This window comes from Mesoplodon mirus (assembly GCF_964341445.2).
Source record: "Mesoplodon mirus genome assembly, chromosome: 8".
In the NCBI taxonomy this organism is placed as follows: Eukaryota; Metazoa; Chordata; class Mammalia; order Artiodactyla; family Ziphiidae; genus Mesoplodon; species Mesoplodon mirus.
This window is the reverse complement of record NC_138984.1, coordinates 36,873,156-36,886,788: the sequence shown is the minus strand read 5'-3', so window position 1 is coordinate 36,886,788 and position 13,633 is coordinate 36,873,156.

Below are 13,633 nucleotides of genomic sequence, written 5' to 3'. Positions count from 1 at the left end.
TCATTTGGTGGTGTTTATACTCTCTCCATTGATTTGAAGTACTTCATTTTCTAACTCTTAGTGAGCCAGTCAGAGGTTATTTTCAACATCATTTGATAATTTATACTTAAAAGCACCCAGAGAGTTGATTTTGACTTCAGGTCAACTACAGTTATTAGTCAAACTACCATTCTCTTTATGATAAAGGGCTCAAAATGAAACTTACAACAAATGCACAGTTGCACAACAAATATCTTACAGTTCCAGGTCTCTGGTGATTCAAGACATCAGGTCAAATCTGGGTCTATTTAACTCTGTCACACAGAAATACTGCATCTATTGGCAGTACAACTTGATGAAAGATTATTTAAATAGGAACAAATAATCCAACAAAACAACAGGAACATCTGGCATTGGTTGAGTGTCTACTTAATCAACGTGCCAGACCCAATACTGAGCACTCTTATGTCCAAAACTATCATAAGTTCCTCATTTAACAGATGAAGAAACTGATGTTCAGGTGATGTCAGAACTTGCTGGTGGCCTCACAGCCAGTAAAAGGAAGCACTAGGCTTCCAACAGAGAACAGTCTAAGTCTTAACAATTTCACTGCCCTAACTCTCTAGGTACATTATCAGGGTGTTGACCTGGAAGACAGATAAGAAGGTAGACAGTGACTTGGGCAGACTCTGGAGTCCTGCCTCTGACTCCATTTAAATCACTTTTTCTGTCTAGAGACACTTTTTTTCTGGAGAAAAAATGAAGAGTTACCATCGGTTATGACTATTCTGATTAAATAATCCTGCCTCTGTGAGTTTTAAATCCAGATTATCCAAAAAGTTCAGAAAATCACTTCTCATTCATCATCTGCTCTAAGCATAAAATAGAAATTCACTGGGGGAGCCAGTGATGCTCATCTCTTAGATGGGGTATCAGAAGTAATGCTTTGATGAGTCAAAAACACACTTACTCCAAAGTGGTCCTTGGTGCTATAACCACGTAATGAGTGCTCACATTATTTTGTGGATGCCACTGAGCTCAGAGTCAGGCTCAGTTATTCTTCTATCAGCTGTTACCCTGAAAAGGCCCCAAGTATCTCTGTACCCAGTTTACCAATTGGGGATAGAGTGAAAACCATATCTGCATGTCAGGAGTATCAAGTACTACACAACTTGATGCACTAATGCTACCAGCATTTCCTTTTCCTTTTATTAGCATTAATAATAACATGCTCCAGACTTCCCTGGTGGCACAGTGGTTAAGAATCCTCCTGCCAATGCAGGGGACACGGGTTCGATTCCTGGTCGGGAAGATCCCACATGCCGTGGAGCAACTAAGTCCGTGCACCACAACTACTGAGCCTGCGCTCTAGAGCCCGCGAGCCACAACTACTGAGCCCACGTGCCACAACTACTGAAGCCTGCGCGCCTAGAGCCCGTGCTCCGCAACAAGAGAAGCCACCGCAATGAGAAGCCCGTGCACCGCAACAAAAATTAGCCCCCGCTCGCTGCAACTAGAGAAAGCCCGCGCACAGCAACAAAGACCTAACACAGCCAAAAATAAATTTAAAAATTTTTAAATAATAAATAAATAAATAATATGCCCCCTCATAGTCCACCACCAAATACTAGGAAAGTTACTATTTATGAAAATTCTCTCACTTACTTCCATGAATGCCTCAATTAGAAATCAGGAATAGTTTTGTTTTTTTTCCCCTGGATCTTCACCCTGAACTTGTCAACAGCAGGCCCAGGGCCACTGATTAGCAACGTACTACTCCTCCCCCGCTCCCCACTCCACCTTGTCTACCTGGTAAAAAATTGTACCTGCAATGGATAAAAGATATGTTCAAACGCTGTCATTCTTGGCTTGCTAAATAATATTATCGGCCTAAATTTTAATTCATCTTCACAGCCTCCTAATTTCTTCCATTTAGTCTGACTGACATACATTCTTACTGAGAAGAAAAACCAATTGGTTCACTTTCGGCTCAACATTTATTAAGTACATTAAAATTTGTTTCTTTTTCCTTGATAGTATCAAATCTCTCTTGAGCCTTCTTTTACTTTTTTTTTTTCCTCTCTCTCTGAGGGGAAAGTAAGAAAAGCTAGATCAATTACATTCTTTCGCTCATCCTTCTCTGACACAGAACAATTATTTTGGTGTTGGCAAATAGCTGCCTAACACAAGGCTTATTAACCAGTTACTTAGAGCACTAGCCCTCAGACTTGGCTGCCCATCGGCATCATTTGGAGAGCTTTAAAAATGCTAATGCCCAGATCTCATCCTCAGAAATCCTGATATAATTCATCTGGAGTGTGGCCTGAACACTGGGATTTTTTAAAGCTCCCTATAGGGTTCTAAATGCAGTCAAGTCTGAAAGCTACTGATTTAGAGCTTAAAGACTAGTTTGAGTAGATTTAGCAAGTCAGGGGGAGAAAATTATAATAATAGGGATAAAGATATCTTGATTTCTCTTTGGTAAAGCAGTCTTACAAATGGCAATTCCTGATATACTCCAGTACCTACTGGTACAAAGTTCTAGGGTTTGACTACCTCTACAATTTCCCTGGGAGCCTCTTTTCTTATGGAGTTTACTCCTTAGTTTTCTTTGATTTTTATTTACAGTGGAGGTATTTTTAAGACAGTATTGAAATCAATTATGATCTTACTTTCACAATGCCGCAATTTTTAATAAAGAGGGTCAACTGTCAGGCAAAGTTGAAACAAACAAACCCTTCAGTTTGAAGTTGCTTAGTCAAAATTCTAAATACCAATCCCAGGAAAGAAAACAGGATAACCTGAGGGAGTGGAGATCATGCAGTGACTAAGTTGCTGAGTGTCAAAATGAAAAGCCAAGAAAACACCAAGTGAAGAAAGAATCCTGGTAACGCTCACATCAATGTGGCTGAAAAGGCGGTGTGGTCCTGAATATCTGGCCTTAATTTGGAATGTCCTTGTTTTGGTGAATTTAAATCCTTCGCCTAATGTCATGCAGTTATTTTTGTATGGTTTATTTTCTTTTCCTTTTTTTGTCATTTAATATTCAAAACGATGTGAAATGTACATTCTTCATCACATGGAGAATGAATTCAGCAACAACTCAAGCACGTAATTCTTCTCTGCATGGAAGATGCTGGACATCTGCTCACTCCAGATCTACAGAACAATGTGGTACATTTACACAGAGTAACTAAGGGAGGAAGTCTCCTGTGAGGCTCTCACATACACTTCAGGAGAGATGCAAAAATACAACTTTATGAGAGGCAAGGAACCTAGAAATACCATATTTAAGAAAAGAAAATCTGTTTATTATTTGCCTGTCTGCCCCCTTGAGAATGAAGGCTCTGTGAGACCAGTACAACCTGTTCAAGCTGTATCCCTGAGCCTAAATAATGCCTGGCATAGAGTAGATACTCAATAAATACATGTTAAATGAATGAAAGATTCCTCCTTCAAATACCAAGTCATGAAGATGAAGAAAAGTACAATGTATTTCCTTAGTCTCAATGCAAAGAAATGGGATTAAACTGAGTGTTTTTCTCCTAAACTCCATAGACAAGTTTTTGCACCTGGAAGGGGACACCTTCTATCCTAACACCTTCTGCATGCATCCTCTGCAGCCCAAGCAAGCTCAGCCACTCCAGGTAACATTCAGGAAGGGTCTCTTGGAGCAGACAGGCATCCACATGGAGCTCCAGCTTTTTCCTCATTCTGTCAAGCCAAGCTTGGCTCTATCCCTGCCTTGATTCCTGACTCCCCATCAGTAGCCCAGGACAGTCGTTCAAGTCTTAGTGCATATCAGGATCACATGGAGCGCTTGTTAAAATAGTTTCTGGGACCCCACATTCACGTCACAACAGAATATACCTGTTTAATAAAAGAGCTTCTGCTTAGGGCTTAGTTAAAGAAACTGAGTTTGCACTTAGTTTAGGAAAACTGGCTCCTAGTTTTGAGCCTCTGCTCCTGAGTTCTTCTCTGGATAACCTATTTCCACGGTCATTGCTTGAGTGGCTTTATCAAGCTACTGAATTTCTCTGTGTCCTGAGCCTCAGATTTCTCATCTATGAAATGGACACATTTCTTGAAAAAATAATACTTTTTTCAAGCAGTTTTATATTTACAGAAAAATTGAGCAGATATGTTTCTATATACTGACCCTCCATACCGTTTCCCCACACTTTGCATTAGGGTGACACATTTGTTAAAATTAAGGAATAAATATTGATACATTATTAGGAACTGAAGTTCATAGTTTACATTAAGGTTCACTCTTTGCATTGTACACTTTTGTGGGGTTTGACAGGTGTCTAATGTCCTGCTCCACCATTACAGTGTCATACGGAATGATGACACATTTTTAGTTTTACTGTGCTAAAAATGACCACTTATTCCTTCTTCCTACCTTCCTTCTTTTGAACCCTTGGCAACCACTGACCTTTTTTGCTATCTTCATAGTTTTGTCTTTTGAGAATGTCATATAGTTGGAACCTTACAGGAGATAGCCCATTAAAACTGATTTCTTTCACTTAGCAATATGCATTTAGATTTCCTACATGTCTTTTCATGATTTGTGCTCATTTCTATATCACTGAATAAGATTTCATTGTATGGATGTACCAGTTTGTTTATCCATTCACCTATTATTAAAGGACATTTGGTTGCTTCCAAGTTTTGGCAGTTATGTATAAAGCTGGTATAAACTCTCTTGTGCAGGTTTTTGTGTGGACATGTTTTCAGCTCAATTGGGTAAATACCTAGGATCAGGCATACAGTAAGATTATGTTTACCTTTATGAGAAGTTGTCAAACTCTCTTCCAAAGCGGTTGTACCATTTTGTACTCCCATCAGCAATGAATGAGAGCTCTTGTTGCTACACACCCTTGTCAACATTTGGTCAGTGTTTTGAATTTTACTATTCTAATATGTGTGTAGTGGTATCTTATTGTTGTATTAATTAGCATTTCCCTAATGACTTATGATATGAAGCATATTTTCACATGCTTGTCATCTGTATATCTTCTTTGATGAGATGTCTGTTCAACTCTTTTGCCTATTTTCTATTTGGGTTGTTTGTTTTCCTATTATTGACTCTTAAGAATTTTTTATACAAGTCTTTATCAATATTTGTTCAGGAAATATTTTCCCCCAGTCTGTGGTTTGTCTTTTCATTCTCTAAATAGTGTCTTTCACAGAGCAGGAGCTTTTCACTTTAATAAAGTTCAACTTAGCAATTTTTCTTTCATGGATCATGATTTGGGTGTTGTATCTAAAAACTGATCACCAAACCCAAAATCCCCTAGATTTTCTCCTATGTCATCTTCTGGAAGTTTTATAGTTTTATGTTTATATTTAGGTTTATCATCTGTTTTGAGTTAAGTTTTGTGAAAGGTATAAGGTGTAAGATCTGTGTCTCAGGTTTTTTGTTTTTTTTTTTTTTTGCACAAGGATGTCCAGTTTGTTGAAAACACTGTCCTTTCTCCATTAACCTGACTTTGCTCCTTTGTCAAAGATCAGTTGACTGTACTTGTGTGAATCTATTTCTGAGATCTGTATTCTATTCCATTGATCTATTCATCTATTCTTTCATGACTATCACACTGTCTTAATTACTGTAGGATTATAGTAAATCTTGAATTCAAGTAGTATCAGTCCTCCAGCTTTGTTCTCCTCCTTCCATGTTGTGTTAGCTATTCTGCATCTTTTGTCTTTCCTTATAAACTTTAGAATCAGTTTGTCAATATCTACAAAATAACTTTCTAGAAGTTTGACTGGGATTGTGTTGAATCTATAGATCAATTTAGGAAGAACTGATGTCTTGACAATATTGAATCTTCCTAGCCATGAACCTGGAATATTTTTCCATTTATTGAGATCTTTTTTGTCTTTTTAAAAACACTTTATGCACAGCAAAGGCAACCATAAACAAGATGAAAAGACAACCCTCAGAATGGGAGAAAATATTTGCAAATGAAACAACGGACAAAGGATTATCTCCAAAATATACAAACAGCTCATGGATCTCAATATCAAAAAAACAAACAACCCAATTAAAAAATGGGTAGAAGACCTAAATAGATACTTCATCAAAGAAGACATACAGATGGCCAAGAAGCATATGAAAAGATGCTCAACATCACTAATTATTAGAGAAATGCAAATCAAAACTACAATGAGGTTATCACCTCACACTGGTCAGAATGGCCATCATCAAAAAATCTAGAAACAATAAATGCTGGAGAGGATGTGGTGAAAAGGGAACCCTCCTGCACTCTTGGTGGGAATTTAAATTGATACAGCCACTATGGAGAACAGTATGGAGGGTCCTTAAAAAGCTAAAAACAGAACTACCATATGACCCAGCAATTGGGCATATATCCAGAGAAAACCATAATTCAAAAAGAGACATGCACCCCAATGTTCATTGCAGCACTATTTACAATAGCCAGGACATGGAATCAATCTAAATGTCTACAGACAGATGAATGGATAAAGAAGATGTGGCACATATATACAATGCAATATTACTCAGCCATAAAAAGAAACGAAATTGAGTTACTTTTAGTGAGGTGGATGGACCTAGAGTCTGTCATACAGAGTGAAGTAAGTCAGAAAGATAAAAACAAATACTGTATGTTAATGCATATATATTGAATCTAAAAAAATGGTACTGATGAATCTAGTAGTAGGGCAGGAATAAAGATACAGACATAGAGAATGCACCTGAGGACACAGCGGGGAGGGGAAGCTGGGACGAAGTGAGAGTAGCATTGACATATATACACTACCAAATGTAAAATAGATAGTGGGAAGCAGCCGCATAGCACAGGGAGATCAGCTTGGTGCTTTGTGACCACCTAGAGGGGTGGGATAGGGAGGGTGGGAGGGAGGCTCAAGAGGGAAGGGATATGGGGATATATGTATACATAGAGCTGATTCACTTTGTTGTACAGCAGAAACTAACACAACATTGTAAAGCAATTATATTCCAATAAATATGTAAAAAAGAAAAAACTTTAGGCATGACTGACATCCTGAAAACTGCACATATTTAATGTGTACAACTTGGTGAGTTTAGAGATAAGTATACACCCATGAAACTGTCATCACAATCTATGCCAAAAATCTATCCTCTTTCAAAAGTTTTCTCCCTCTGTCTAATTATTTGTAATAAGAACACATAACATAAGATCAACCCTCTTAGCATATGTTAGATATACCATAGAGTATTGTTAACTATAGGCACTATGCCGTACTGTAGGTGACCAGGACTTTTTCATCTTGTATAATTGAAACTTTGTACCCTTTGGCTAATACCTCCTTGTTCCCCTCCTCCCCACCCCTGGCAACGATTCCACTCTCTGCTTATATGCATTTAACTACTTTTGAGTCATCATATAAATTTTTATAGCATTTGTCCTCCTGTGTCTGGTTTATTTCACTTAGCATAAGGTCCTCCAGTCATTCATGTTGCTGCAATGGCAGGATTTCCTTCATTTTTAAGGCTAATATTCTGTTGTATGTATATACCATATTCTTTATCTATTCATTCATTTATGGACATTTAGGTTGCTTCCATGTCTTGGTAACTGTAAGTAATGCTGCAATGAACAAAAAAGTACAGATATCTTTTTGAGAATTATTTCAATTCTTTCATATATATATTCCCAGAAGTGAGACTGACGGATCATATGGTAGTTCTATTTTTAATTTTTTAGGAAAACTTCATACTGTTCTCCATAGTGGCTGCACCAATTTACTTTCCCACCAACAGTGTACATGGACTCCCTTTTCTCCACATCCTTGCTAATATCTGTTATTTTTTTTATAATAGCCATCTTAACAAGTGTGATGTGATATCTCATTGTGGTTTTAATTTGCATTTCCCTGATGATCAGTGATGTTGGGACCTATTCTTCCCCCTGTTGGCCATGTATGTCATCTTTGGAGGAACGTCTATTTAATTTCTTTGCCCATTTTTTAAAAATATTTATTTATTTATTTGGCTGCACTGGGTCTTAGTTGCCACGTGTGGGATATTTTTAGTTGTAGCATGCAGGATCTAGTTCCCTGACCAAGGATTGAACCCGGGTCCCCTGCATTGAGAGCGCAGAGTCTTAACCACTGGACCACCAGGGAAGTCCCTCCTTTGCCCATTTTTAAAACTGAGTTATTTGTCTTTTTGCTATTGAATAGGAGTTTTATATTTTTTGAATATTAACCCTTTATCAGGTATGGTTTGCCAACATTTCCTCCCATCCTGTAGGCTGCCTTTTCATTTTGTTGATATGTTCCCTTGCTGTGCAAATGCTGTTTAGTTTGATGATATCCCACTTGTCCATTTTTTGTTTTGCTGCCTGTGCTTTTGGTGCCATATCCAAGAAATCATTGCCAAGACCAATGTCGAGAAGTTTTCCTATTTTTCTTCTAGGAGTTTTATGGTTTCAGGTTTTATGGTTAAGTCTTTAATCCATTTTAAGTTGATTTTGTGTATAGTGTAAGAAAAGGGTCCAATTTCTTTCTTTTGCTTGTAGATATTCTTTCCCAATACTACTTATTGAAGAGACTATCTTTTCCACATTGTGTACTGTTGGCAGCCTTGTTGAAAATCGATCACTTTCAGAAGTACTTTACATATATTAATTAATTCTCACAACAATGCTATAATGTAGGCAAAATTATTATTCCCATTTTATACTGGTGGAAACGGAGGTACCTAGAGCTTTTAAACTTCATCGAGGATTCAAACCTGAAAAGTCAAGCTTCAGGACATAGACTGGCATAATCAATGTTCCCACCCAATCCAGTCCCACCTTCACCAGACCCTGCCTTTTTCTGACCTCTTATCCCAGGAGCTGGACTTGGGCCTCTGTCCCCATCTCACGGTTGAAGTCCTGCTACTGCAGCCAGATATCCTTGACTCTGTGCAGCTTGATGGCTTTGGAGCCACTCGATTATTTTAATTCACTAGCCTTTCTAGATCTGCCTGCCAGGTACATCTGTCCCCTAGTCTGTCTCACATCCCTGACTGATGCTTTAGAGTTCCCATCCTGACCTCACTCAAGTTACAGATGGAAAATTTAAAGAAAAACATTTAAAAGATGAGTTGTGAACTAACAACAACAAAAATGTTTGTTTGTGGATTAACAACAACACACACTCACTTAACAAAGTCTGTGAATGGGTCTCAGAGATCCTGTCCTAACAAGGGGGATGATCAGATATTTGAATACACTGTTCAATCAGTTTTCTGGGGCCAGCAATGATAAAATGAATAAAGACAAACAAGGCAATTAATTTGACATAGCGTTAAATTAAGGGTCTCAGTGTTCCTGGCTAGTTAAAGCCGGATCTCCTTTCCACAGTGAAAGGGAAGACACTCTTGTTCCAGGAGAGGCCCCAGGTGAGGGTGAGAAACTACAAGTCCTCCCCCAAGACCAGCTGCTCAGGCCCACAGACCTAGTGGCCTCAGCCATTTTCTTGATTCTCTCCTAGTGGATGGCACATGATTTCTGAGAATTATTCTTCCATGGGAACTACAGGGAGTGAATGTTGTCAAGGGACTCGGTGGTCACTCCAAACCTTCCTTGTCACCTCTCTGGTGCATGCTGTCTTTAGGAAGAGCCCTGGCAAAACCGCACCCGCTCCCAAAACAAGAAAACCAAAAAAACCTTGACTTCCCAATTAGTACCTCACCCATTGATCTAAACAGCCCTCTAAAAGGGATCGATTTACATCAGGAGATCAGTATTCTACCATTACTATTCATTAGAATTCACTAACAGCTAAAATCAATTTCCCATTCTGTGCATTTTACTAACCTGAAATCAACTATTCAGCCTAGGTTTTTAACAAGTTTGGTTCAATTTAATACCTACTATCCCACTTTTGCACTAAGAAAAATGATCAGTGTCTAATCAATGGTGTACTGGTAAGTGTTTAACAACCACCTCTCCCCAAAAAAGGGAGGGTGCTGATTTGTAGTGTTTGCCAATTCATAGGCTACAAATACTGCCAACATGACCAGTTTTGAACTACCAACACGACATTACCAAGCGTTGAGTTGGGAAGAGATTCAGAGTAGCACATAATTCTATAGTGTTTCCATCATACACAGGTGTAAATAACCTCAAGAGCACAAATGATAGTAACTGGCTGGAAAATAACTATGTAGTGATAAGTTTTGAGTATTTATAATCTTCACTTTAATATAATTCATTTAATTCTAAGTTTATATAATTTAATTTTTAAGAATTAGCTCACAACATTCCCAAATCTGTAACAATCAGCAAGCTGGTTTGAGTGGGCTCCAGCATGCTCTGGAAAGGCAGCATTGTGGAGGAATGGAACAATCATTGCAGTAAGAAAAAGGGCCCTGGATTTTGGTTAAGAGACTGTAGGCAACCTGCTGAACTTTTCTGGCTTTAGTGGTTAGAGTAGGTAATCTCTTAAGACACATCCTACTCAAGTTGTAGGGCTCTGATTTATTGTTATTTCCTCCGTTGTCACCTCAAAGAACTCTATTCTGTTGCCCTTTGCATTTGACACTCAGATTCCTTTTTACCCAAACACAAGTGAAATAAATGAATAATTTTCAATAATAGTTAACACTTGAGCATATACCACATGCCAGGAATATATTAATTTATTAAATTCCCACATGCCAGGAATATGTTAACTTATTAAATTCCCATCAACTCAATGAGATTGATACTGTGACTATAACCATTTCAAAGATGGGTAAAATGAATGCACTGAGAGGTTAAATAAATTACTGAAGTTCTCATACCTGGCCCCATTGTATTTAATCATTCCACTCTAAATAAGTGAACCATAGCATTTCTATTATGGAGGGGGCATTTTGAGGACTCTTTGGAATTATGATTTCTAAAGGAAAACCTGATAAAATGAGAAGTGTGTCTCTGGAAGCAAACATGCGAAAGGAATGTCCTATTTTTCCAGGGTAAATTTTTTTCAGGGTAAATTTTTTTCAGGGTAAATTCCTTTTAATAGGGCTTATACTTTGAAAAGTTTATTACCATGACGCATGGCCCCTTCCTTTTTTAATCTAATATCTATAATAGTTCCTGACAAAGGAAACAGTTCTTCATTAATTTTTAAAAATATTCCCTTACTGTACAATGAGAAAGATGGCAGCATTCAGTAACATAAACTTCCATAAGCAAATTAGATATTCCCTCACCCCCCCAATAAAATCTTATAAGAAACCACCAATTACTATGAGAATTATCTTCATTTTAACCATCTGGTTCTTCTGAATAGAGAGAGTGCATACACATGAGCCTGAGATCAAGATAGAGGACTATTATCTTGATATATTGCAACACGTGAAAATAATTGCTTTTAGTGTGGTTAATACTCATATCACACACAATACAACTTTAGGGCAAAATTCTTGTCTGTGTTCCATATAAATAATTTGACTCCCACATTCAACAAAATTGACTAGACATTCTAAGACTGATTTAATTTTGCATAAAATTTTCCTAACTAACTCAACGATGAAAACTCATACACAAGAAGAAAAGGTAGTCCTTTTCCAAAATGTTCACGAACATGTGATCTGAGTTTTAAAGAAAGATAATGTGTACTCAGTGTGCTGGTTATTCTCTATTCGGCTCTCAAATCTACCCCACACCCTCCATTCTCTGCTCAGCGTCCTGGAGGCTGATCTCTGTTGCTTCACCACCCAGGACCATTTGCCCTCTGGATTCAGGTTGTTCTGGAAATGGAAGGAACTGACAGTAGATTGGAACGTGGAGAGAAGTGATGGTTTATGCCCTTACCTTGCTGTGGCTTGGAAGGACTTCAATATTCTGAGACCAGAGATCCTGTCGTGCAGCCCCTCTTACCTTTCCACATCCTGCCTCCTTCAGACCGACTTGCGGTAACAACTTCCGCTGTTGCTACTCACTGGGTTTGCCCAACATCCCTTCCTGGTTCCTTTAACAATAGCCACACCTTTATAGACAGGCACTTCATTAACCTCATTTTGGTTAAATACTTTGCATCTGCTATCTGTTCCCTGCCCAGGCATTCATAGAAACACAACACTTCAAAGAAATTAAATATGGATATCAAAGATGTTTTAAATGATGGGGTTGATTATTTGTTATATATGATAACTTGTCATATCTATCTATCTATCTATCTTCTATCTATCATCTGTCTACATATCCACTCCCTTAATATTCCTTTAAACAGAGAGTAAGCCTGAATTATTTGATTCAGGTAAAACTGACTTAAAGCAACTTTTCAGGAGACACACCTGTTTGCATAAATTGAGGGATCCTGGAAATTGTAGTTTGATGCTGAAGAAATGTTTAAAGATGCACCTTGGTCTCTAGCCATGGTTTTAGCTACTAAATAGTGAAAGCCTACAGAACCCAGAAGAAACTAATTCCCATTCTATTCCAAGTTGTAGGGCTTTGATTTCAGTTTCTTTTTTTAAAAATCGCCTCAAAGAACTTGACTTTGCTGCCTTTTACACTTTATAGCTATAGATTCCTTTCCAGTCAAACACAAACAAATGAATCAATAATAATTTTCAATAACAATAATAATAGCTAACATTTATTGAGCCAAATGATGCATGGGGCGTATATATATTAAAAATTGTCTGTTGTTTATCTGAAATTCAAATTAACTAGGTGCCCTGCTTCTTTAAATGTAGAGGCTTTGTTTTGTTTTGTTTTTGCTCAATCTGGCAACTCTACACATGTGTGAGGGGCTATTAGTCAACAAAGATGTAGAACGTTTCCATCATTGCAGAAAATTCTATTGGAGAGTTTTGTTCTAGATTGTTATGAGCTCAGTTTACATTATGTGTTTATTAGTAATAAAAACCAACAGTAATGCTACTCTTCACACTCTTGCTGTCTAAAGGGCAACACATGTGGATAAAAACAGGCATTTGTGTAGTTGATAGTCTGAGCAATTACATTTATTTTATTTGTTTTTAAGGGGAAATAGAGACTGAGCTTTCTGACACCAGCTTTCAAGTTAACATTTTAGGGAGCTGGATAGTCATTTTTCCCAACAACATACCTTTTGAGATGGTCTTCCTTTCAATATCACACAAGGCATTCTTTTAAAAACACTGTTATTGCAAAATGCAATCTCCATAGAGAAATGTTTAATACATATTTGCACAGTTTCAAAAATAATCATAAGTCGACATTCTTTTGACACGTGTGTTAGAAGCTGGTTACTTTCAAGGGATCATTTTGAGTTCTTCTCTTTTAATTTTCTAAATTTAGCCAGAAATATTTTTTTATGTTGTACACTCCTCTTCAGTCAGCACCTGGTAAATCTGTAGTTATAATCCTTAATAAATTACTTAGAAAATAAAGGAATAGATTGTATTAAAGGAAGGTATTAAGAAAATCGACCTCTGTTTCTCTAATAAAAGTGGGAGAGAGGATCCTTACAGCCCAATCAATGCCATTAATTGGTTATTGGAGCAAATGAATGATTCTCTTCACCTGTTCTCCTCTAGGTTTAAGAGAAACTGATCTGGTCAATTAACCTTTGGCATCATGGATTCGAAGCAATTTGGAAGAAGGCTATTTTTCATTTCTCTGGGCTATCCTTTTGTCTCATGCACTTTAAGAGAAAACTCTATCCAAGACAT